Here is a 26491-nt window from a genome sequence, read left to right as displayed (position 1 = left end):
TAGGCCTACTAAGGGGATATACTAAGAGGATACATAGGCCTACTAAGGGGATATACTAGGGGATACATAGGCCTAATAAGAGAATACATAGGCCTACTAAGGGGATATACTAAGGGGATACATAGGCCTACTAAGAGAATACATAGGCCTACTAAGGGGATATACTAAGGGGATACATAGGCCTAATAAGAGAATACATAGGCCTACTAAGGGGATATACTAAGGGGATACATAGGCCTACTAAGGGGATATACTAAGGGGAAACATAGGCCTACTAAGGGGATATACTAAGGGGATACATAGGCCACCTAAGGGGATTTACTAAGGGGATACATAGGCCTACTAAGGGGATATACTAAGGGGATACATAGGCCTACTAAGGGGATTTACTAGGGGGATACATATGTCTACTAAGGGGATATACTAAGGGGATACATAGGCCTACTAAGGGTGTATACTAAGGGGATACATAGGCCTACTAAGGGGATATACTAAGAGGATACATAGGCCTACCAAGAGAATACATAGGCCTACTAAGGGGATATACTAAGGGGATACATAGGCCTACTAAGAGGATACATAGGCCTACTAAGGGGATGTACTAAGGGGATACATAGGCCTACTAAGGGGATTTACTAGGGGGATACATATGTCTACTAAGGGGATATACTAAGGGGATACATAGGCCTACTAAGGGTGTATACTAAGGGGATACATAGGCCTACTAAGGGGATATACTAAGAGGATACATAGGCCTACTAAGGGGATATACTAGGGGTATACATAGGCCTACTAAGGGAATATACTAATGGGATACATTGGCCTACTAAGGGGATATACTAAGGGGATACATAGGCCTACTAAGGGGATACATAGGCCTACTAAGGGGATATACTAATGGGATACATATGCCTACTAAGGGGATACATAGGCCTACTAAGGGGATATACTAAGGGGATGCATAGGCCTACTAAGGGGATACATAGGCCTACTAAGGGGATATACTAAGGGGTTACATAGGCCTACTAAGAGGATACATAGGCCTACTAAGGGGATATACTAAGGGGTTACATAGGCCTACTAAGAGGATACATAGGCCTACTAAGGGGATATACTAAGGGGATACATAGGCCTACTAAGGGGATATACTAAGGAGATACATTGACCTACTAAGAGGATACATAGGCCTACTAAGGGGATATACTAATGGGATACATAGGCCTACTAAGGGGATATACTAATGGGATACGTAGGCCTACTAAGGGGATATACTAAGGGGATACATATGCCTACTAAGGGGATATACTAAGGGGATACATAGGCCTAGGCAGGTAGCCTAGTGGTTAGTGTGTTGGGCCAGTAACTGAAAGGTTGCAAGATCAAATCCCTGAGATGACAAGGTACAAATCTGTTGTTCTGCCCCTGGACAAGGCAGTTAACCCTCTGTTCTTAGGCTTGTCATTGAAAATAACAAGTTGTTCTTAGCTGACTTGCCTACTTCAATAAAGGTAAAAATGTAGCTCTGTGCACAAATAATTATACACACTTGTTCTGTGATGGTGTTTTTTTACATAGCTCTATTATATGCAGCTATGCTGCTTGAATGCTGTCCACATACATGAAAGCACTATTATACACTTGCCATAATAACATCTATGGTTTATTGCATGGGGGAAGTGAATTAAGTCTATTTCAACACAGTCGGGATGAGAAGTTTTATTTTTGGCCGCAATCTCTCCCGCACTCTGTCATCTCCTACTCTCCACTGCAAGTGGAGGAGCTCAGAATGATGGAGGAAAGACTGGGCCATAACCCACCTCCGCACTGTGAGGGATTGGAAGCTCTACTCTGGACTCTCTCACCAGTTTTGGTCTTTAGAGTATACAACCCCATACTCTTTCTGGAAGTTTCCTGCAGAAGTTATGGCAGATAACAAAAAGACTGCAAGAAAACCTGCACTTCAAGGAAGTAAAACTTTCTAATTTCAACCACTGATACTACTGTTACTGTTTTGCTCTTGTAGAAGAGACGAGGAGATGTTGGAAAAGGAGAGCAGAGAAGAGGAGAGGGCCCGTTGCTGTGAGATGCTCCACTTCTTCATAGTAATCTTCACCTCCTGTTGGAGTAAACAGCTAGTGAAGACGTCTGTCTGTCTGTCAGAGAGTGATAGAGAGGTGCTAGGACAGAACAGGCTGTGAAATTGGCTCCTGTTCACACTTTGCCAAAGCAAAACTCCTTCAGATAAATGAAAGATGGGAGCGAGACAGTTCATCGCATAGCTCCCTGGGAAATGAACTCTGAACGGGAACATTTGTGGCTCTCAAGAGGAGAAAGAAGATCTCCTTTCTGAATGATCTTCTGTAAGTACTGAACTGCGGTGTACAAATTGACGGAGTGAATACACGTGCCTACATTATTTCACGGTTTTAAAATCCCCACACTCTGTGCTTTTGGCTATCTGTCTAGTGAAATACATAGAGAAGCTCTGGCTCTGGTTCCTTTTCACTGACAGGTAAAGAGCTGCTTTGGAGATAGGGCAAAAGACTTCTGACATTTTAATGACATTCCAGACAGTATAGAAAGTAGGGTGAGAGAGTGAGGTGCATGAAATTAGGTGGAGGAGATAGAGAAAAATGATCACTTTCATGCATGACTGACTCCGCAGCCGTAATGAATTGAACGGAATAAACCTTTCGATTAAAAAACCTGAAATTAAAAACCTGAAATTTGCCAAGAAAAACAGACGAGTGGAATCGTTTTCTTTTGAATCTGAGGCAGAAAGCGTTTTAACGATACAGCCTGTAGGATTTTACTGCAGTGCACTCATCAGAGCAAGTAATAGTAGGCCTTGGTTTAAAAGCGAACATGTAATGAAATGTCAGTAGTTACTGTATATTTAACTGTGTGTGTGTGTGTGTGTGTGTGTGTGTGTGTGTGTGTGTGTGTCTACAACATACAGTGGCAAGAAAAAGTATATGAACCCTTTGGAATAAATTGGTCATCAAATTTAGACAAGCATAGTGTGCTTATAATAATAACACATAAATGATTGTATTTTTCTTGTCTATATTGAATACATAATTTAAACATTCACAGTGTAGTTTGGAAAAAGTATGTGAACTCCTAGGTACTCCAAAAGCTAATTGGAGTCAGGAGTCAGCTAACCTGGAGTCCAATCAATGAGACGAGATTGGAGATGTTGGTTAGACCTGCCCTGCCCCATAAAAAACACTCACAAAATTTGAGTTTGCTATTCACAAGAAGCATTGCTTGATGTGAACGATGCCTCGAACAAAAGAGATCTCATAAGACCTAAGATTAAGAATAGTTGACTTGCATAAAGGGTTACATAAGTATTTCTAAAAGCCTTGATGTTCATCAGTCCACGGTAAGACAAATTGTCTATAAATGGAGAAAGTTCAGCACTGTGGCTTCTCTCCCTAGGAGTGGCAGTCCTGCAAAGATGACTGCAAGAGCACAGCGCAGAATGCTCAATGAGGTTAAGAAGAATCTTAGAGTGTCAGCTAAAGACTTGAAATCTCTGGAACACGCTAACATCTCTGTTGACGTGTCTACGATACGTAAAACACTAAACGATGGTGTTCATGGGAGGACACCACGAAGAAGACACTGCTGTCAAATTTTATTTTTTGCTGCATGTCGGAAGTCGCAAAAGTGCACCTGGATGTTCCACAGCGCTACTGGCAAAATGTTCTGTGGACAGATGAAACTACAGTTGTGTTGTTTGGAAGGAACACACAACACTATGTGTGGAGAAAAAACGACAGCACACCAACATCAAAACCTCATCCCAACTGTAAAGTATGGTGGAGGGAGCATCATGGTTTGGGGCTGCTTTGCTGCCTCAGGGCCTGGACAGCTTGCTATCATCGATGGAAAAATGAATTTCCAAGTTTATCAAGACATTTTGCACGAGAATGTTAGGCTATCTGTCCGCCAATTGAAACTCAACAGAAGTTGGGTAATGCAACAGGACAACGACCCAAAACACAGAAGTAAATCAACAACAGAATGGCTTCAACAGAAGAAAATAGGCCTTCTGGAGTGGCCCAGTCGGAGTCCTGACCTCAACCCGATTGAGATGCTGTGGCATGACCTCAAGAGAGCGGTTCACACCAGACATCCCAAGAATATTGCTGAACTGAAACCGTTTTGCAAAGAGGAATGGTCCAAAATTCCTCCTGAAGGTTGTGCAGGTCTGATCTGCAACTACAGAAAACGTTTGGTGAGGTTATTCCTGCTGAAGGAGGGTCTACCAGTTATTAAATCCAAGGGTTCACATACTTTTCCACCCTGCACTGTGAATGTTTACACGGTGTGTTCAATAAAGACATGAAAATGTTTAATTGTTTATGTGTTATTAGTTTAAGCAGACTGTGTTTGTCTATTATTGTGAACTAGATGAAGATCAGATCAAATTGTATGACCAATTTATGCAGAAATCCAGGTATTTTCAAAGGGTTCACATAGTTTTCTTGCCACTCTGTGTGTACATACTGTACATAGAGCTGGCTACGCTATCTGATTGAGAGCCACTGGCTGTATGCTCACCTATCCAGTCCTGACTGTTTACCAATCCCATGTTATCTAGTTTAGCATCTTCCTGATTGTGTACCAATCCCATGTTTTCTAGTTTACCATCTTCCTGACTGTGTACCAATCCCATGTTATCTAGTTTACCATCTTCCTGATTGTGTACCAATCCCATGTTTTCTAGTTTACCATCTTCCTGATTGTGTACCAATCCCATGTTTTCTAGTTTACCATCTTCCTGATTGTGTACCAATCCCATGTTTTCTAGTTTACCATCTTCCTGATTGTATACCAATCCCATATTATCTAGTTGTAAATTTCTGAGGAGAAGACCCTGCCTCATGGCCACACAGTATAAGAGACAGAGTGAATTTTCATAGAGAACAAAGGAATGTCTTCCACCTCACAGAACTTGAGGTCCAAACAAATGTCATGTTCCGGAGAAGGTATAAAAGATGGGTGAAGAATCCAGCTACGAACTGGTCCATTTGTTACAACTTGGGGAAGCTCATGGGAGACGGTGTGGCCACATTACCATAATGCTGTTTATATAATAGTCTCAGATATGAGTTTTACATCTAATTGTTGTATGAGATGAATGAGTGAGTATGATACTGTTTGTAAAATTGTGTAATGTGATTTTGGACTGTTTAATGAAGGAAACTCCCATGAGTTAATGAAGACCGCCCATGAGCCCAGTTAGGGTCAGGCATCCTGGGACAGCCCCTTTTCTGCAATTCCGAATAAAACCCAACTTTGAGAAATCCTCAAGTTAGACCCTGTTTCTCTCAATCACGGGAGTACAAAGGTAGTAGACCATTGCTGAATCTTTTAACCATACCACATGGTTAAACTTTAGACTACCGATACCGACAGAATAACAACAAGGCTTGATATTAATTACTAGTCTGCAGCTAGGAATTCGGTATCATTGAACGTGAAGAACGACAACCGCCGAAACATCCATTCTATAACGAAACAAATTAATGTCACTCTGAACGAGCCATCCTAACCACAGAGAGAGAGAGAGAGATGACAGAAAACTCTCCAACAGAAAATAACTTTTCAACAGTGATCAAGACGACACACTGAGCGTAAATATATATATTGATTGCAATTGTTCCCGAATGAGTGAGCGTTCATGTGTAAAGGATTAGCATTTCAATTGTTATAATCATTAACTTTGTAGTGACTTCTTAGTCGACCCCCACTTCCCCTTTTGTCTAACAAGCCGCGATGTCGGTTTAGCCCACTAGGGCACATTCTCCTATCATTTCTTGTAACCATATTTACCCTGTTGTTTTGTTTATGCATTTCTGTGAATTACTTAGTTAGTAATAAATAAATTATTTAAGACAATTGATGTATGGATGACTCATAGTGAAGACTGGGTTCGTGCAGATAACCAACAATTTACGACGTTTGGAATGAGACTAACGTGAGGTAAATAAATAATAAATAATTAATCAGAAGACTATTGATCAGATATGAAAATATCTGAAAGCTTATATTGGGAAATTATAACTTTGTAATCTGAACATTTTCCTTGGTGCCCCGACTTCCTAGTTAATTACGGTTACATGATTAATCAGTTTGATCGCGAAATACTAATTACAGAGAATCTTTGATAAAAACTGTCTTCAGTTTAATGATAGTAAAGACATGACACTGTGTACCAATCCCATGCTATCTAGTTTACCATCTTCCTGACTGTGTACCAATCCCATGTTATCTAGTTTACCATCTTCCTGACTGTGTACCAATCCCATGTTATCTAGTTTACCATCTTCCTGACTGTGTACCAATCCCATGTTATCTAGTTTACCATCTTCCTGACTGTGTACCAATCCCATGTTATCTAGTTTACCATCTTCCTGACTGTGTACCAATACCATGTTATTTAGTTTACCATCTTCCTGACTGTGTACCAATCCCATGTTATCTAGTTTACCATCTTCCTGACTGTGTACCAATCCCATACTATCTAGTTTACCATCTTCCTGACTGTGTACCAATCCCATGTTATTTAGTTTACCATCTTCCTGACTGTGTACCAATCCCATGTTATCTAGTTTACCATCTTCCTGACTGTGTACCAATCCCATACTATCTAGTTTACCATCTTCCTGACTGTGTACCAATCCCATGTTATCTAGTTTACCATCTTCCTGACTGTATACCAATCCCATGTTATCTAGTTTACCATCTTCCTGACTGACTGTAGACCAATCACATGTTATCTAGTTTACCATCTTCCTGACTGTGTACCAATCCCATGTTATCTAGTTTACCATCTTCCTGACTGACTGTAGACCAATCACGTTATCTAGTTTACCATCTTCCTGACTGTGTACCAATCCCATGTTATCTAGTTTACCATCTTCCTGACTGTGTACCAATCCCATGTTATGTAGTTTACCATCTTCCTGATTGTGTACCAATCCCATGTTATGTAGTTTACCATCTTCCTGACTGTGTACCAATCCCATGCTATCTAGTTTACCATCAATCCCTATACCAGTCTGCTGTTCCCACATGCTTCAAGAGGGCCACCATTGTTCCTGTTCCCAAGAAAGCTAAGGTAACTGAGCTAAATGACTACCGCCCCGTAGCACTCACATCCGTCATCATGAAGTGCTTTGAGAGACTAGTCAAGGACCATATCACCTCCACCCTACCTGACACCCTAGACCCACTCCAATTTGCTTACCGCCCAAATAGGTCCACAGACGATGCAATCTCAACCACACTGCACACTGCCCTAACCCATCTGGACAAGAGGAATACCTATGTGAGAATGCTGTTCATCGACTACAGCTCGGCATTCAACACCATAGTACCCTCCAAGCTCGTCATCAAGCTCGAGACCCTGGGTCTCGACCCCGCCCTGTGCAACTGGGTACTGGACTTCCTGACGGGCCGCCCCCAGGTGGTGAGGGTAGGCAACAACATCTCCTCCCCGCTGATCCTCAACACTGGGGCCCCACAAGGTTGCGTTCTGAGCCCTCTCCTGTACTCCCTGTTCACCCACGACTGCGTGGCCACGCACGCCTCCAACTCAATCATCAAGTTTGCGGACGATACAACAGTGGTAGGCTTGATTACCAACAACGATGAGACGGCCTACAGGGAGGAGGTGAGGGCCCTCGGAGTGTGGTGTCAGGAAAACAACCTCACACTCAACGTCAACAAAACTAAGGAGATGATTGTGGACTTCAGGAAACAGCAGAGGGAACACCCCCCTATCCACATCGATGGAACAGTAGTGGAGAGGGTAGCAAGTTTTAAGTTCCTCGGCATACACATCACAGACAAACTGAATTGGTCCACTCACACAGACAGCATCGTGAAGAAGGCGCAGCAGCGCCTCTTCAACCTCAGGAGGCTGAAGAAATTCGGCTTGTCACCAAAAGCACTCACAAACTTCTACAGATGCACAATCGAGAGCATCCTGGCGGGCTGTATCACCGCCTGGTATGGCAACTGCACCGCCCTCAACCGTAAGGCTCTCCAGAGGGTAGTGAGGTCTGCACAACGCATCACCGGGGGCAAACTACCTGCCCTCCAGGACACCTACACCACCCGATGTCACAGGAAGGCCATAAAGATCATCAAGGACATCAACCACCCGAGCCACTGCCTGTTCACCCCGCTATCATCCAGAAGGCGAGGTCAGTACAGGTGCATCAAAGCTGGGACCGAGAGACTGAAAAACAGCTTCTATCTCAAGGCCATCAGACTGTTAAACAGCCACCACTAACACTGAGTGGCTGCTGCCAACACACTGACACTGACTCAACTCCAGCCACTTTAATAATGGGAATTGATGGGAAATGATGTAAATATATCACTAGCCACTTTAAACAATGCTACCTTATATAAATGTTACTTACCCTACATTATTCATCTCATATGCATACGTATATACTGTACTCTATATCATCGACGGTATCCTTATGTAATACTTGTATCACTAGCCACTTTATACTATACTATGCCACTTTGTTTACATACTCATCTCATTTGTACATACTGTACCCGATACCATCTACTGTACCTTGCCTATGCTGCTCGGTACCATCACTCATTCATATATCCTTATGTACATATTCTTTATCCCCTTACACTGTGTACAAGACAGTAGTTTTGGAATTGTTAGTTAGATTACTTGTTATTACTGCATTGTCGGAACTAGAAGCACAAGCATTTCGCTACACTCGCATTAACATCTGCTAACCATGTGTATGTGACAAATAAAATTTGATTTGATTTGATTTGATCTTCCTGACTGTGTACCAATACCATGCTATCTAGTTTACCATCTTCCTGACTGTGTACCAATCCCATGCTATCTAGTTTACCATCTTCCTGACTGTGTACCAATCCCATACTATCTAGTTTACCATCTTCCTGACTGTGTACCAATCCCATGTTATCTAGTTTACCATCTTCCTGACTGTGTACCAATCCCATGTTATGTAGTTTACCATCTTCCTGACTGTGTACCAATCCCATGCTATCTAGTTTACCATCTTCCTGACTGTATACCAATCCCATGTTATCTAGTTTACCATCTTCCTGACTGACTGTATACCAATCACATGTTATCTAGTTTACCATCTTCCTGACTGTGTACCAATCCCATGTTATCTAGTTTACCATCTTCCTGACAGTGTACCAATCCCATGTTATGTAGTTTACCATCTTCCTGACTGTGTACCAATCCCATGTTATTTAGTTTACCATCTTCCTGATTGTGTACCAATCCCATGTTATGTAGTTTACCATCTTCCTGACTGTGTACCAATCCTATGTTATGTAGTTTACCATCTTCCTGACTGTGTACCAATCCCATGTTATGTAGTTTACCATCTTCCTGACTGTGTACCAATCCCATGCTATCTAGTTTACCATCTTCCTGACTGTGTACCAATACCAAGCTATCAAGTTTACCATCTTCCTGACTGTGTACCAATACCATGCTATCTAGTATACCACCTTCCTTAGCACAGTAGCCACAGGCTTCCCTGAGAAAAGTGCAGCAGCATAATGAATAGTGTTTCGCTATCGCTCCTCCTCGCTACTGTATCCTAATGGGATCATTAGCATTGTAATGCCATGCGATTTGTAGACATCCTGTCGGGTAGCATCCTTAGTCAAGAATGAATCAATTACTGTAGGTAGACAGTGGAGGTAGATGCAACACAATGTACTGTGGAAATGCTGTTAGATGTATTTAAATACTGTACACATCTCTCTTTCACGTGGCCTTTCGCCTCAACTCTCTGGTTACCATTACATGTCTGAAAAGTAAATGAATGCTTTGTCTCCACTAGGGAATCTGTACTGCATGTTTGATGCTTTCAGATATTTTAAGTCTTTCTACAGGTGGATTTAAAGGGATATATAACTCCCCAAGCCCCTTAAAGCCCCATAACCCCCAACGAATAGAACCAGGAAATGATACGGTGCTTATCTTTCCCATTCATTTGGGATAATGGAATATAGCTGGATCTACACAACAGATGATCAGGGACGTGACCTTCATTTCAAAATAAGACCACCTTTTGAGGTCTGAAAACATTTGACAAATCTTGTTTTTGGAGTGTAATGTTCCTTTAAGGTCATCATACTTCCACTGACCATAGGTTGACTAATGGATATGTAATCACACCACAGGTTGACTAATGGATATGTAATCATGACCACAGGTTGACTAATGGATATGTAATCACACCACAGGTTAACTAATGGATATGTAATCACACCACAGGTTGACTAATGGATATGTAATAATGACCACAGGTTGACTAATGGATATGTAATCACACCACAGGTTGACTAATGGATATGTAATCACACCACAGGTTGACTAATGGATATGAAATCATGACCACAGGTTGACTAATGGATATGTAATCATGACCACAGGTTGACTAATGGATATGTAATCATGACCACAGGTTGACTAATGGATATGTAATCACACCACAGGTTGACTAATGGATATGTAATAATGACCACAGGTTGACTAATGGATATGTAATCACACCACAGGTTGACTGATGGATATGTAATCATGACCACAGTTTGACTAATGGATATATAATTACACCACAGGTTGACTAATGGATCTGTAATAATGACCACAGGTTGACTAATGGATATGTAATAATGACCACAGGTTGACTAATGGATATGTAATAATGACCACAGGTTGACTAATGGATATGTAATCACGACCACAGGTTGACTAATGGATATGTAATCACACCACAGGTTGACTAATGGATATGTAATCACACCACAGGTTGACTAATGGATATGTAATCACACCACAGGTTGACTAATGGATATGAAATCATGACCACAGGTTGACTAATGGATATGTAATCATGACCACAGGTTGACTAATGGATATGTAATCATGACCACAGGTTGACTAATGGATATGTAATCACACCACAGGTTGACTAATGGATATGTAATAATGACCACAGGTTGACTAATGGATATGTAATCACACCACAGGTTGACTGATGGATATGTAATCATGACCACAGTTTGATTAATGGATATATAATTACACCACAGGTTGACTAATGGATATGTAATAATGACCACAGGTTGACTAATGGATATGTAATAATGACCACAGGTTGACTAATGGATATGTAATAATGACCACAGGTTGACTAATGGATATGTAATCACGACCACAGGTTGACTAATGGATATGTAATCACACCACAGGTTGACTAATGGATATGTAATCACACCACAGGTTGACTAATGGATATGTAATCACACCACAGGTTGACTAATGGATATGTAATCACACCACAGGTTGACTAATGGATATGTAATCACACCACAGGTTGACTAATGGATATGTAATCACACCACAGGTTGACTAATGGATATGTAATCATGACCACAGGTTGACTAATGGACATGTAATAATGACCACAGGTTGACTAATGGATATGTAATAATGACCACAGGTTGACTAATGGACATGTAATAATGACCACAGGTTGACTAATGGATATGTAATCACAACCACAGGTTGACTAATGGATATGTAATCACAACCACAGGTTAACTAATGGATATGTAATCACACCACACGTTGACTAATGGATATGTAATCATGACCACAGGTTGACTAATGGATATGTAATCACACCACAGGTTGACTAATGGATATGTAATCACACCACACGTTGACTAATGGATATGTAATCATGACCACAGGTTGACTAATGGATATGTAATCACACCACAGGTTGACTAATGGATATGTAATCATGACCACAGGTTGACTAATGGATATGTAATCATGACCACAGGTTGACTAATGGATATGTAATCATGACCACAGGTTGACTAATTGATATGTAATCATGACCACAGGTTGACTAATGGATATGTAATCACACCACAGGTTGACTAATGGATATGTAATCATGACCACAGGTTGACTAATGGATATGTAATCACACCACAGGTTGACTAATGGATATGTAATCACACCACAGGTTGACTAATGGATATGTAATCACACCACAGGTTGACTAATGGATATGTAATCACACCACAGGTTGACTAATGGATATGTAATCACACCACAGGTTGACTAATGGATATGTAATCATGACCACAGGTTGACTAATGGATATGAAATCATGACCACAGGTTGACTAATGGATATGTAATCATGACCACAGGTTGACTAATTGATATGTAATCATGACCACAGGTTGACTAATGGATATGTAATCACACCACAGGTTGACTAATGGATATGTAATCATGACCACAGGTTGACTAATGGATATGTAATCACACCACAGGTTGACTAATGGATATGTAATCACACCACAGGTTGACTAATGGATATGTAATCACACCACAGGTTGACTAATGGATATGTAATCACACCACAGGTTGACTAATGGATATGTAAACTTGAGCGGTGCTAGCAGAATATTTGATCAAGGTGAGAGTCTAATATCAGCCATTAAATATAGATGAGAGGTCTATGATATGCAAATGTCAGTAATACAGCTCAGATTGGGTTTTGATTAATGTATCAAATGAGGTTGCTTAGTGACTGATATATAGATGAAGCTTGGTCAATGTGTACGGATCATCACAATAAATACATTCATGGAGCCGACCAACAATTGGGAATATGTCTGTTCTATGCATTTAGAGCCTTTTACATTTATAACTTTAATGACTACTCCTTTTATATAAGGTCATCCACTGAATACAGACATTGAATACAGAAACTGTAGCTCTCTTGCTGCCTCATGTACATTCATGAAAGGCACTGTGGCGCAAGTCTAAGAAATACAAGCAACGTGTTGTGCACAGTGTGCAGTCTGAACAATGTTGCCATGATTATGAAATACTGTAGGAAGAGCTTTAACCCATGAATGGTAATTATAGACTGACCTTTAGAAAACATAGAGCTTTGAACATTTGCAAGTTGCAACATTGAACATCTTGATTTACAATATCACTGCTTAATCTGAAATCAAATCAAATCAGTGTGCTTGCGACTTGCTAAACTGTCAGAATGAATGAGCATGTTTGTTGTGACGTCTGGGTAAACAAACTCTAGAATATTGGAGGTTAATTAGTAGACTGTGTGTGTGTGTGTGTGTGTGTACGTGTGTGTGTACATGTATGTGTGTGTGTGTGTGTGTGTACATGTGTGTGTATATCTTGTCCGTATTTCCCAACTTTGCATCTGGATGGGACCATGCAACACTGATTTAGCACAATACGCATAATGAGTTTGGTTTGGCCAATTAGAAACCCTAATCAGCGTGGTATGAGAACACAGAACGGCCAATCTCAGCGTAGACAGGTGATTAAAGTGTTCCGTGATCACCATATTGATTGTGAGGAGCACTTTGATGTCCCCAGAGGCCTATTTCATTGACGTGTTACAGGAATGTATAGGAACCTACAGAGAAAGACGCTGCTCAATAAGCATGTTCAACCGTTCCAACTGTTTCATTTAATTGAGGATCAAGAACACAGAATCCTTTTTCACAGTGAACTACTGTGACTCATCACATACGCTGCTGTTACTGTTCATTATCTACCCTGTTGCCTGGTAACCTTTATCCCTACCTATATGTACATATCCACCTCAATTACCTCGTACCCCTGCACATTGACTCGGTTTTGGTACCCCGTGTATAGCAGCCATGTTTACTCATTGTGTATTTATTCCTTGCATTTTATTTTTCTATTATTTCTCTTGTTTTCTCTCTGCGTTGTTGGGAAGGGCCCATAAATAAGCATCTCACTGTCTACCTACACCTGTTGTGTACAAAGCATGTGACAAATCAAATTGTTCCATAGTAGCGGATATGAGTTATATAGAGTACCAGTTAAAAGTTTGGACACACCTACTGATTCAAGGGTTAGTCTTTATGTTTCATTATTGTCTACATTGTAGAATAATAGTGAAGACATCTCAACTATGAAATAACACATATGGAATCATGTAGTAACCAAAAAAGTGTTAATCAAATGGATATATATTTTAGATTTTAGATTCTTCAAAGTAGCCACCCTTTGCTTTGATGACAGCTTTGCACACTCTTGGCATTCTCTCAACCAGCTTCATGAGGCAGTCACCTGGAATGCTCCACAATCGGGTGGTTGTGGAGACCAGGTCATCTGATGCAGCACTCCATCACTCTCCTTCTTGGTCAAATAGCCCTTACACAGCCTGGAGGTGTGTTTTGAGTCATTGTCCTGTTGAAAACCAAATGATAGTCCCACTAAGCGCAAACCAGATGGAATGGTGTATCGCTGCAGAATGCTGTGGTAGCCATACTGGTTAAGTGTGCCTTGAATTCTAAATAAATCACTGACAGTGTCACCAGCAAAGCACCCCCTCACCATCACACCTCCTCCATGCTTCATGGTGGGAAACACACATGTGGAGATCATCCGTTCATCTACTCTGCGTCTCACAGAAACACGGCGGTTGGAACCAAAAATCTCAAATTTGGACTCATCAGACCAAAGGACAGATTTCCACCGGTCTAATATCCATTGCTTGTGTTTCTTGGCCCAAGCAAGTCTCTTCTTTTTATTGTGTCCTTTGCAGCAATTCAACCATGAAGGCCTGATTCAAGCAGTCTCCTTTGAACAGTTGATGTTGAGATGTGTCTGTTACTTGAACTCTGTGAAGCATTTATTTGGGCTGCAATCTGAGGTGTAGTTAATTGCGGATTTCTGAGGTGCAGTTAACTCTAATGAACTTATCCCCTGCAGCAGAGGTAACTATGCGTCTGCCTTTCCTGTGCTGGCCTCATGAGAGCCAGTTTCATCATAGCGCTTGATGGTTTTTGTGACTGTACTTGAAGAAACTTTAACAGTTCTTGACATTTTCCAGATTGACTGACCTTCATGTCTTAAAGTAATGATGGACTGTCGCTTCTCTTTGTTTATTTGAGCTGTTCTTTCCATAATATGGACTTGGTCTTTTCCCAAATAGGGCTATCTTCTGTTTGCCAACCCTACCTGTCACAACACAACTGATTTGCTCAAACACATTAAGGAAAGAAATTCCACAAATGTACTTTTAACAAGGCACACATGTTAATTTAAATGCATTCCAGGTGACTACCTCATTAATCTGGTTGAGAGAATAAGAGTGTGCAAAGCTGTCATCAAGGCAAAGGGTGGCTACTTTGAAGAATCTTAAATATAAAATATATGTGTATTTGTTTAACACTTTTTTTGGTTACTAAATGATTCCACATGGGTTATTTCCTTTTTTTGATGTCTTCACTATTATTCTACACTATTATTTCTGTAAAAAATAGTAAAAATAAAGAAAAACCATGAAATAAGTAGGCGTGTTCAAACGTTTGACTGGTAATGTGTATCAGAACAGTTGGACACTGATTGGTTTTTCACGCAGTCATAAGAATTCTAGTACATACTGAATCATATATCTGTGTGCATGTAACGGTTTTCTGTATGAGAAGGAGAGTCGGACCAAAATGCGGCGTGTCTATTGCAATCCATGTTTAATGAATTAACACACTGAACACAAACACTACCAAAACAATAAACTTAACAAAACCCGAAACAGCCTATACTTGTGTATCCTAACACAGAACAATGACATCAGGACACTAAGGACAATCACCCACGACAAACTCAAAGAATATGGCTGCCTAAATATGGTTCCCAATCAGAGACAACGATAAACACCTGCCTCTGATTGAGAACCACTTCAGACAGCCATAGACTTAGCTAGAACACCCCACTAGCTACAATCCCCACACATACACACCACATACAAAAACCCATGCCACACCCTGGCCTGACCAAATAAATAAAGATAAACACAAAATACTTTGACCAGGGTGTGACAGAACCCCCCCCCCTAAGGTGCGGACTCCCGAACGCACCTCAAAACAATAGGGAGGGTCCGGGTGGGCGTCTGTCCATGGTGGCGGCTCCGGTGCGGGACGTGGACCCCACTCAATCAATGTCTTAGTCCCTTCTCCTCGCGTCCCTGGATAGTCCACCCTCGCCGCCGACCATGGCCTAGTAGTCCTCACCCAGAACCCCACTGGACTGAGGAGCAGATCGGGACTGAGGGGCAGCTCGGGACTGAGGCAGCTCGGGACTGAGGGGAAGCTCAGGAGTGAGAAGAAGCTCAGGAGTGAGAGGAAGCTCAGGCAGGTTGATGAATCTACCTGGCTGGCTGGTGGTTTCGGCAGATCCTGGCTGACTGGCAGATCCTGGCTGACTGGCAGATCCTGGCTGACTGGCAGATCTGGAAGAGTCTGGTCGACTGGCAGATCTTGAAGAGTCTGGTCGACTGGCAGATCTGGAAGAGTCTGGTCGACTGGCAGATCTGGAAGAGTCTGGTCGACTGGCAGATCTTGAAGAGTCTGGTCGACTGGCAGATCTGGAAGAGTCTGGTCGACTGGCAGATCTGGAAGAGTCTGGTCGACTGGCAGATCTGGAAGAGTCTGGTCGACTGGCAGATCTGGAAGAGTCTGGTCGACTGGCAGATCTGGAAGAGTCTGGTCGACTGGCAGATCTGGAAGAGTCTGGTCGACTGGCAGATCTGGAAGAGTCTGGTCGACTGGCAGATCTGGAAGAGTCTGGTCGACTGGCAGATCTGGAAGAGTCTGGTCGACTGGCAGATCTGGAAGAGTCTGGTCGACTGGCAGATCTGGAAGAGTCTGGTCGACTGGCAGATCTGGAAGAGTCTGGTCGACTGGCAGATCTGGAAGAGTCTGGTCGACTGGCAGATCTGGAAGAGTCTGGTCGACTGGCAGATCTGGAAGAGTCTGGTCGACTGGCGGATCTGGAAGAGTCTGGTCGACTGGCGGATCTGGAAGAGTCTGGTCGACTGGCGGATCTGGAAGAGTCTGGTCGACTGGCAGATCTGGAAGAGTCTGGTCGACTGGCAGATCTGGAAGAGTCTGGTCGACTGGCAGATCTGGAAGAGTCTGGTCGACTGGCAGATCTGGAAGAGTCTGGTCGACTGGCAGATCTGGCTGCTCCATGCTGACTGGCTGCTCCATGATGACTGGCAGCTCTGGCTGCTCCATGCTGACTGGCTGCTCCATGCTGACTGGCTGCTCTGGCTGCTCCATGCTGACTGGCTGCTCCATGCTGACTGGCAGCTCTGGCTGCTCCATGCTGACTGGCTGCTCCATGCTGACTGGCTGCTCCATGCTGACTGGCTGCTCCATGCTGACTGGCTGCTCCATGCTGACTGGCTGCTCCATGCTGACTGGCTGCTCCATGCTGACTGGCTGCTCCATGCTGACTGGCTGCTCCATGCTGACTGGCTGCTCCATGCTGACTGGCGGCCCTGGCTGCTCCATGCTGACTGGCGGCCCTGGCTGCTCCATGCTAACTGGCAGCTCTGGCGGCTCCTTGCTAACTGGCAGCTCTGGCGGCTCCTTGCAGACTGGCAGCTCTGGCGGCTCCTTGCAGACTGGCAGCTCTGGCGGCTCCTTGCAGACTGGCAGCTTTGGCGGCATCCTGCAGACAGGCAGCTCTGGCGGCTCCTTGCAGACTGGCAGCTCCTTACAGACTGGCAGCTCTATGCAGACTGGCAGCTCCTTGCAGACTGGCAGCTCCTTGCAGACTGGCAGCTCTCTGCTAACTGGCAGCTCTCTGCTAACTGGCAGCTCTCTGCTAACTGGCAGCTCTATGCTAACTGGCAGCTCTGAACAGGCGGGAGACTCCGGCAGCGCTGTAGAGAAGGAAGGCTCTAACAGCGCTAAACAGGCGGGAGACTCCGACAGCGCTGGAGAGGAGGAGGGCTCCGACAGCGCTGGACAGGCGAGGCGCACTATAGGCCTGATGCGTGGTGCTGGCACTGGTGGTACTGGGCCGAGGACACGCACAGGAAGCCTGGTGCGGGGAGCTGCTACCGGAGGGCTGGGGTGTGGAGGTGGCACAGGATGGGTTAGACCGTGAAGGCGTACTGGAGATCTTGAGAGCGGTGCTGGCACAGGACGTGCAAGGCTAGGGAGGTGCACAGGAGGCCTGGTACGTGAGACTGGCACCATCTTAACCAGCCGACTAACACGCACCTCAGGACGAGTATGGAGCGCTGACCCAGGTGCCATCAAATCCCCGACACGCTCCGTCGGGCGAATTCCATGTTTAAAACACCAACACAGCAACTCCCTCATTTCTCTCTCCTCCAATTTCCCCATTAACTCCTTCACAGTCTCTGTTTCGCTCACCTCCAACACCGGCTCTGGTCTCCTCCTTGGCTCCTCACGATAAACAGGGAGAGTTGGCTCAGGTCTGGCTCCTGACTCTGCCACACTCTCCCTGAGCCCCCCCCCAAGAAATTTTTGGGGCTGACTATGGGGCCTCCATCCGCGCCGCCTTGCTTGCTTCGCAAACTCCATTCTCCTATATCCTTCCGCGCACTGCTCCATCGAATCCCAGGCGGGCTCCGGCACTCTCCCTGGGTCGACCGCCCACCTGTCTATCTCCTCCCAAGAAGTATAGTCCATACTGTACTCCACTTTGGGCTGTTCTTGCCTGTTGACACGCTGCTTGGTCCCTTTGTGGTGGGTGATTCTGTAACAGTTTTCTGTATGAGAAGGAGAGTCGGACCAAAATGCGGCGTGTCTATTGCAATCCATGTTTAATGAATTAACACACTGAACACAAACACTACCAAAACAATAAACTTAACAAAACCCGAAACAGCCTATACTTGTGTATCCTAACACAGAACAATGACATCAGGACACTAAGGACAATCACCCACGACAAACTCAAAGAATATGGCTGCCTAAATATGGTTCCCAATCAGAGACAACGATAAACACCTGCCTCTGATTGAGAACCACTTCAGACAGCCATAGACTTAGCTAGAACACCCCACTAGCTACAATCCCCACACATACACACCACATACAAAAACCCATGCCACACCCTGGCCTGACCAAATAAATAAAGATAAACACAAAATACTTTGACCAGGGTGTGACAGTGCATTAGTTAAATTGTCCTCTCATTGCTGCATTTTCCATGCTCTACAGGTCATGCCATAAAAAGCCTTAGCTCTAATATGATTTAAGTGTACTTTGAAAGACATTGACAATAAATCAGTTTTTATGATGAAGTAGTGAATATTGACTATGCAGACATTTAATTTCTTCCTTAATACAATCCCAACAGGTATTCCAGCCAACTCCTGACTTCTTCTCAACATTTTAACCAGTGGGGGCTGCTGAGGGGAGAATGGCACATAATAACAGAGTGAATGGAAATGAATCAAACACATGGTAACCATGGTAACCACGTGTTTGATGTATTTGATACCATTCCACCTATTCCACTCCAGCCGTTATCACGCGCACGTCCTCCCCAATTAAGGTGCCACCTGTGAATTTAACTGTGATTTTAACCTTTCAAAGTCCTATATTTATGTTCCATTAAAATATAATTCATTTGTCTTACTTACCTCGACACTTCTCAACTTTCTGTTGCAGGTTTTGCTCAACACCAATGATGCAGTTCATTTCAATCCACTTTATTGTAGTGTATGCATAATGATATCCTCTTTGAAATATTGCTCAAGGCGTTACAGAATACACCGTTGTATGTAATAATACAGGCACCACTCTCACTTCAGTGCGTGCCATGTTGCGTTATGCTATGTGGGTCAATGGGTCCATCTGTTCCTTGTTTGGTGATGTGTTCATCGTGCAGCCCATTTCCTATTCATCGTCTGATGGAGATTCTAATGATGATGCATTGACACACAATCAGCCATCGATCTGAATGGGGAGCCCTTTCAGACAGGCAAAATTGCCATGAAAATTGCTGTCATCAGTTGTTTCCGTACAACTACATGAGCTGGTTTTGGGTTTGATCTGCTATGGGCAGTTTCCAGACATAATCAGACATAGGACGATAGGAAAAGAGAATGCATGTCTTTTTCAGTGAATTACATTCAAATATGTTCAGTTGTTATAGCCACATTGAAGCAGAACAGATTCATGTTCTCAAAGAGGCACAGTATTCAAAACCTCTCTCTCTACTGAGTGTAATGATTGCCAGGCCGAGGTAAAATATAAATCCCAAGATGTTCAAAATAAACCAGCCTATGACCGTGACAGTGGACTTTCTCAGCAAGCAGCCTGACACATGATCTTTCCCAAGGGGGGTTATAGCACAATGCTCTCTCAAGCTGAGGTACTCTGTTATGATTAAGTGAATCACTAGAGGGAAACAGACAACATGAAAACATAGAGGAGCTTTTCAATTCCACCATGTCACCTCACCTGTCATCACCCCTCCTCTCTCCTCTGTCCCAGTTTTCAGTTAGAATGTGACTACTTTGAAAAGTGTGTATATTTAGATAGTTACACTCCTATTCCCAAAATAGTTCAGACATTCATTGATATAGGCTAGTCTAACTAGAGCGAAGGAAAAACTTAAGCACTATGCTTATGCATATTTGTAATAGCCTATTATGCTAATATGTACCCTCCATCATCAGTGGCAATGTTAGCATGTCAATCTTGGTGGGGCAAAACACTTTTTTTGGGGTGGGGGGCATGCCAGCAAAACCACTACACAACACAACACTAAACAATTAATTGAACAATAACAGTAACAAACGGTGCCCAAAAACTATTAGGACCTATATGAAGCTGTCCCAACAGCAGTCCCAACACCTTACCACCGCTACACCTGTCTTTCAGCGGAACCTTGTCTGGCAGTGAAACAGTTCATTCAGCCTCATTTATTGCCTTTAAAAAAAACATAGCGGATATGGCTGACTTGCTTAAACAAATGTGGTTTCTACTGACAATTGAGATGTACAAACTATGGCATAAGGGAATGATGAGTGGATAAGAGGCAATCCCTAATTTAGATAAAGACATTAATGAACGAGCTAGGACGAACGTAGTCAATATAACTATCTGTTCAACACTTTTGAAATGTACAGCGACAGAATTCAGAACAAGGGCCGTTCTTACAGTATTCTCCCTGTACACCAAGTCAGAGCCATAGGATAAATAAAAGGGGCATATAAGCAGACAGTGAAAGCTTGTACAATATTCGATGAGGACATTTCTCTAAAACAGGCTACCACCAAGTCAGAACAGTAGGCTATGTTATGAGGGGGAAAAGGACACAATTATTAGGGTGAGGCACATGGGCTACTAACAGCTTACTACACAACACACACTTAGTATTACTTTCTTAGCTACAGTATACATATCTCCCTGTCATATTACATCATTTATGCAGCAGCATACAATACATTTTTGTTGTGCTATGCTCACTTGAACAGCAAAGTGGCACGGTGGTCCTTCCTGTGGGCAAATTTGGTCATCAAACTGGATTTATGTCATCTCTGGATTTATGGTGCTTTCAAGACAACTGGGAACTCTGAAAAAAACAAGGTTGAATCATGACGTCAGTGATCTTGAGGTCGGAGCTCTAGAAAGAGCCCGAGTTCCCAACTTGAAATTCCGAGTTGGATGAACGTTCAAAACGTATTATTTTTTTGTTTGTTGAATTTGCGATTTCCAACTTGTTGTGTAATGTTTATGTCCAATGACCGATGAGCACCGATATGTTTTATCTATCATTTCTCTTCATATGACAATAATTGAAAAGGATTTGCCAGTAGATTGTCGACTTGATTCCTGATGATGACCGATTGTCTAACTTGCTATTTGATCATTACAATCAAAGCTACGGTGGATATAACATGATTTGACGTCATTTTATGCGTGACCTTGAGCCTTCTTGGATGGGCATTTCTAATGTAAATCTATGGCATCACCAAAGGGGCTTGAATTTTTAGAGCTCACCCTGTAGATTTTTCGGTGATGTGGTGTCCCCATGAATGACAGAACACTGAGCCAATCACGGCGCAGCTAGAGAACATTACCAACCCTATGCTCTGTATGTTCTGCTGGCTGCCCCTCCCACCACCACAGAAAGCACTGAGCTAGACTGAAACACCTGCATTTTGGAGCTGCCTTACTCAAGAAAGTAAAAAATAGGCCATGTTTGTATGTGGCTTTATTACCTCAGTTATATATATATTTTTTACATTGTTTGTAAACTGATATGTGACTAGTATTAATGCCAAAATAACATGCAAAACAGGCGACAACAAAAATATATATAAATATTGTTTTAGCTAAAGAGGTGGGGCATAAAACAGATGGGGCTGTACCTGCGCTGAATCGTCGCCACTGCCCATGATAAACAATCATGTCAACTGTTTCTCTGCTGGGGCTGTGCAATGCTGTAATCTACTGCTCTGTCTCAAGTTATTTAGAAAGGCTAGAAGTCTTCCCATGTTTTTTGAAATCACAAAAGTTATTTTTGCCAGAGAAAGAGATATTTGACTGCAATAGACTATCTTCTAATATCAAAGCATATGATCAGTTTCAGTTTTAATCCCAAGCGACTTTTTCATGATATAATGTTATGTGCGTGATCAATTTAAATGGAAAGCTGTTCAATTGCAGCGGAATAGCGGATTTTTAAATACTTGGGTTGACGTCACTAAACTTTTCAAGAAGCGGTGCGCGCCGTCCGCGTTTGTGAATAGAGACAGAACAGAACCGTGCGGGAACGAGAGAGAGCTGGGCGACAAGGAGACCGTACAAAACAAGGACTCTTTCACTTCATTCGGTGGGTTAATGTTTTCTTTCTCTTTTCTCTGTAGCCTATTAGGAAAAGGGGGAATGCATAGGCCACTTTTTGTGCAGACTTTTAAGTTTTCCTATGAGTTAGCCTATAACTAACGATGTTATGGCATTTTTGTTTCATTGAATTGCTGGTTCGATTAAACTGAACACAATGTCTGCTGTTTTTGACAGCGCTGCGTTAATATACTCACTGTTTTTGTTATGCCGGGATTTCTTGCTGAATGGATTCTGCTGGAATAGGCTACGTTGTGTTTTTGCTTTTCTTATTTGTCTAACTATGGCAGGTGTCATTAAAGCGATTTTTCATGACTGATTTCAGACACGTTCTAAGAAGAGCTACACACGTGCTTATTTAAAAATATATATTTTTAAATACTCAGTATTTACACATGAGTAAACAGCCAGAGTTAAAATAAACAACGTTGTAGTGAAAAGGGGGTTAATTTGTAGAAGGGTCACATGTAATGTTTAAATAGCTATAGGCTATGTTGAATACAGGTTGTTTTTTAAAGACCTTAAAAATACATTAAGGGAGCATCTTCCTTTTTGCAAGGTTTGTAATGTGCAGCACACTGGTGTGTGAGCAGATCTGGCCATTCTAGGTCACTGTGGGTTATTGTGTTGCGCAACATTTTAATAGAGCAAAACGTTGAGTTTTAAGTGTCTCTCTTCCCCATTGTTTGACTGAAGCAGAGCTGGCCCGTGATGATAAAAGTTCTGCTTGAGGCAAGAGCTTGAATTAGAAGATGTTCCCTGAACTGTATTCACCCAATGAGAATGTCCTCTTTAACCCCAAGAACAAGGCTTTATAGCAGAAGTTAAAACAGCCTGCAGGACAAATGCAAAAAGAGTAAATGATAATGAAGAGTTTTTTTTCTGCTCTAGACATGGAGCTTTGCAGCACCATGCTGTGATAGCTGATATCTGTAACAGTCCTGCACTCTATACACACTAATAGACAGAGTGCTGCTTCTCCAATTTCAAACCTAACCACGTTAAATGCTCCCCTCTCTAAAGCTGCCGAATTTCACTTTGTTGATGCAAGCCACGCATGACTCTGATGCAGCCAGGACTGCTTTGCTGGAGTCCACATGGACCACACTTGTGTCAATCAATCAATCAGTCAATCAATCAAATGTATTTACAAAGCCCTTTTTACATCAGCAGTGCTTATACAGAAACCCAGCCTAAGCCTGGCTAAGTCTAGTTTTTACCTTTTTTAATCAGCAACTGGTTCCGAATAAACTTAGTTTAGTGAGCTGGCTCTATGGCCAATTGATCAGACAATTAGGCTACAAGGAGTTATTGATAACAGCAGAAAACTCAGACAAGCACTGGACTCTACATTTATTTACAGATATTGTATGCTGCCACTGTTCGTACAGCCCTCACTGTCACATGGAATCAGTGCTCTGCTTTGTCTTGTGCTGAGGATGGCACCTGCTGCTGGATCCCTGTTTCTCCTCTCTTTATAATCATTAGCAGTACTCTAAGGCTCAAGTGAACCTGAAGCGGTGGCCAGGGCAATCCCATGCTGCTTGGTTAGCGCATCACTGTCAAATTAAACCCCTCGTTTGCGTCGTGGTCTGTCCTGACCACGGAGACGTCAATCCACCTGCCCTCTACAAACAGACATTTCCAGGCATCTCCCAGGGGTTGTAGTGACCTTTTACCTGAGGCTCCTTCCTACTTCCTGTGGGGATTCTGATGCTGCTGGCTCTACCTGCTGCTCTCTAGGAGAAGAAGCATCAGCATCACACAAGTCTGTCTGACAGCAGCACCCTACTCAGCTGTCAGAACACATTGATTCTCAAAGCAGGAGGAAGCTTAAGCACCCTGTGAAGAAGTTTCAACTCAAGTGAATCCATAGTAATACCGGCTAGTTATGGTTCTCTACCTTTATGTAACAGCATTAATGTCTTCCATATTAAGGTGGACTTCATAGACCAGTAAATGGATGCTGTTTTTGACGGTGCAATACACCACATAGCTCCATTATACTTGTCTGGACTTGCAGGCTGTTGAGGGTTTTACTATACTGTAGTTTTGGCATTCTCATTAGAAGGATAGCGGTTTAATTGGCTGAGCTTGATTAAGTGTTATTTCATAAACTGATATTAATTACGGGCTGCTGAACAGTTTGGCGATCAATGCTCTATAATGAAGATGCTTAGGCTAATTAATTGGTCACGTCGACTGGTGAGAGACTCGTCCTGAAACGATTGATAGTAAAAGAGTGATGCTCGATAGTGTCTGGCCGGCTGCCAATATGAGCACCTGTATTAAACCACTTTCTCACTGAAAAGTATTTTGTCACTCAGCCCAGAGAAAATGGAATCAGATCAGTTTGTATTGAGACTTTTTGGTCATGAAGGCCTATTTCTGTGTGCTTGAATCTGTTTTTTCCTGATTGGAAAGATGTGGCTCGTGTTAGTCAGCAGTACCTATATCTCTGAGTGATTTGTTTCAACATTTTCTTAAAAGTTTTAAAAAGATTGACATCACACAGCGCTGTTAATTCAGACTCAATACTCGAGTTATAATATTTCATTCTTTGCTCATATAGAACGATTTGTGACTGGCCATAGAAATATGATCTATAGATTATATTTCTATGTGATTGGCTCTTTCTAGAGTCTGGAGAGAATTATGCTTCTGCATATAAATTATAGACATTTATTCATCTCCATTTTCCACTTGATTGGAAAGCTTTATTGATTAAAAAAATGAGCAGCACAAAATGGGACATTTCTCATTTATGAATTGACTTGTTTTAATGGCGGCAGCATCTCATTAAAAACGCCTGAACTGCCTTCACTCATTCATTATGGAGACTGCTGCAAGTTCTTTTGAAAATGGTCAGTTTAAACAGTTATTTAAAGTTAAAGGAATCAAATGAAATCAAAGTTCAAAACAAACCGAATAAACTTTTTTTAAAGTACACACTCCAGGCTCAAAGCTCATTGCCTTTAAAACGAATTCTGTAAATAAAGACAAACTCTGCAGCGATTTGATTGAGTCCCCAGAACACTGTGGCTCCACACTGACCTTCCTTTAGGGAAATACAAGGAGTGTTTAGACTGGACTTGTTCACCATCCATGCATGAATGGAATTGGATGTCGTTTTCCAATTATCTTATGCGACTATGTTGGGTTTCCCAGTGAGTGCTTTGAATTAGATTTGAATTCCACTTGAATTCCACAGTGGGCCAACTTCACTGTCATGCACCTATTTCACTGTCTGGGAGACAGTATATCGACTGATGTGCTCCAGAAGTCAGAAGTGTAACATTTATGCAATACACAATGAGGAACTGTGTGTGTAGCGTGTGCATAGTGTTTTCTTACGCATACTTTTCATACATAAACGTTGTTTCGATCATAAAAGATAAGATATATATATATATATATATATATATATATACGTTTTTAATATTGGAGGAACTAACATGCAGTAATTAAGCAATAAGGCATGAGGGGATGTGATATATGGATAATATACCATGACCAAGGGCTGCTCTTTTCACAAAGCAACGCGGAGTGCCTGGAGACAGCCCTTAGCCGTGGTAAATTGGCCATATACCATAAACCCCCGAGGTGCCTTATTGCTATTATAAACTGGTTACCAACGTAATTAGAGCAGTAAAAATAAATGTTTTGACATACCCGTGGCATACGGTCTGATATACCACGGCTGTCAGCCAATCAGCATT

General features: G+C 42.5%; 1 protein-coding gene across 4 annotated transcripts in view; it reads left to right on the top strand.

The window, feature by feature from the left end:
• The first annotated feature begins 22345 nt into the window (after positions 1-22345).
• LOC110527304 (PTB domain-containing engulfment adapter protein 1-like) overlaps positions 22346-26491 on the top strand; it is a 46187-nt gene continuing 42041 nt past the window's right edge. For 2 of the 4 annotated variants that reach the window (XM_036951860.1, XM_036951859.1), the window contains exon 1: positions 22346-22761. The gene's annotated coding sequence lies outside the window, so the exon portion shown is untranslated. The remainder of the gene's footprint in view (positions 22762-26491) is intronic. The other 2 variants (XM_036951858.1, XM_036951862.1) reach the window with 2 other exon arrangements.

Source organism: Oncorhynchus mykiss, chromosome 18 (genome assembly GCF_013265735.2).
Source record: "Oncorhynchus mykiss isolate Arlee chromosome 18, USDA_OmykA_1.1, whole genome shotgun sequence".
Taxonomy (NCBI): Eukaryota; Metazoa; Chordata; class Actinopteri; order Salmoniformes; family Salmonidae; genus Oncorhynchus; species Oncorhynchus mykiss.
The sequence above is the reverse complement of the archived record's forward strand: the minus strand, read 5'-3'. Positions and strand labels throughout refer to the sequence as shown.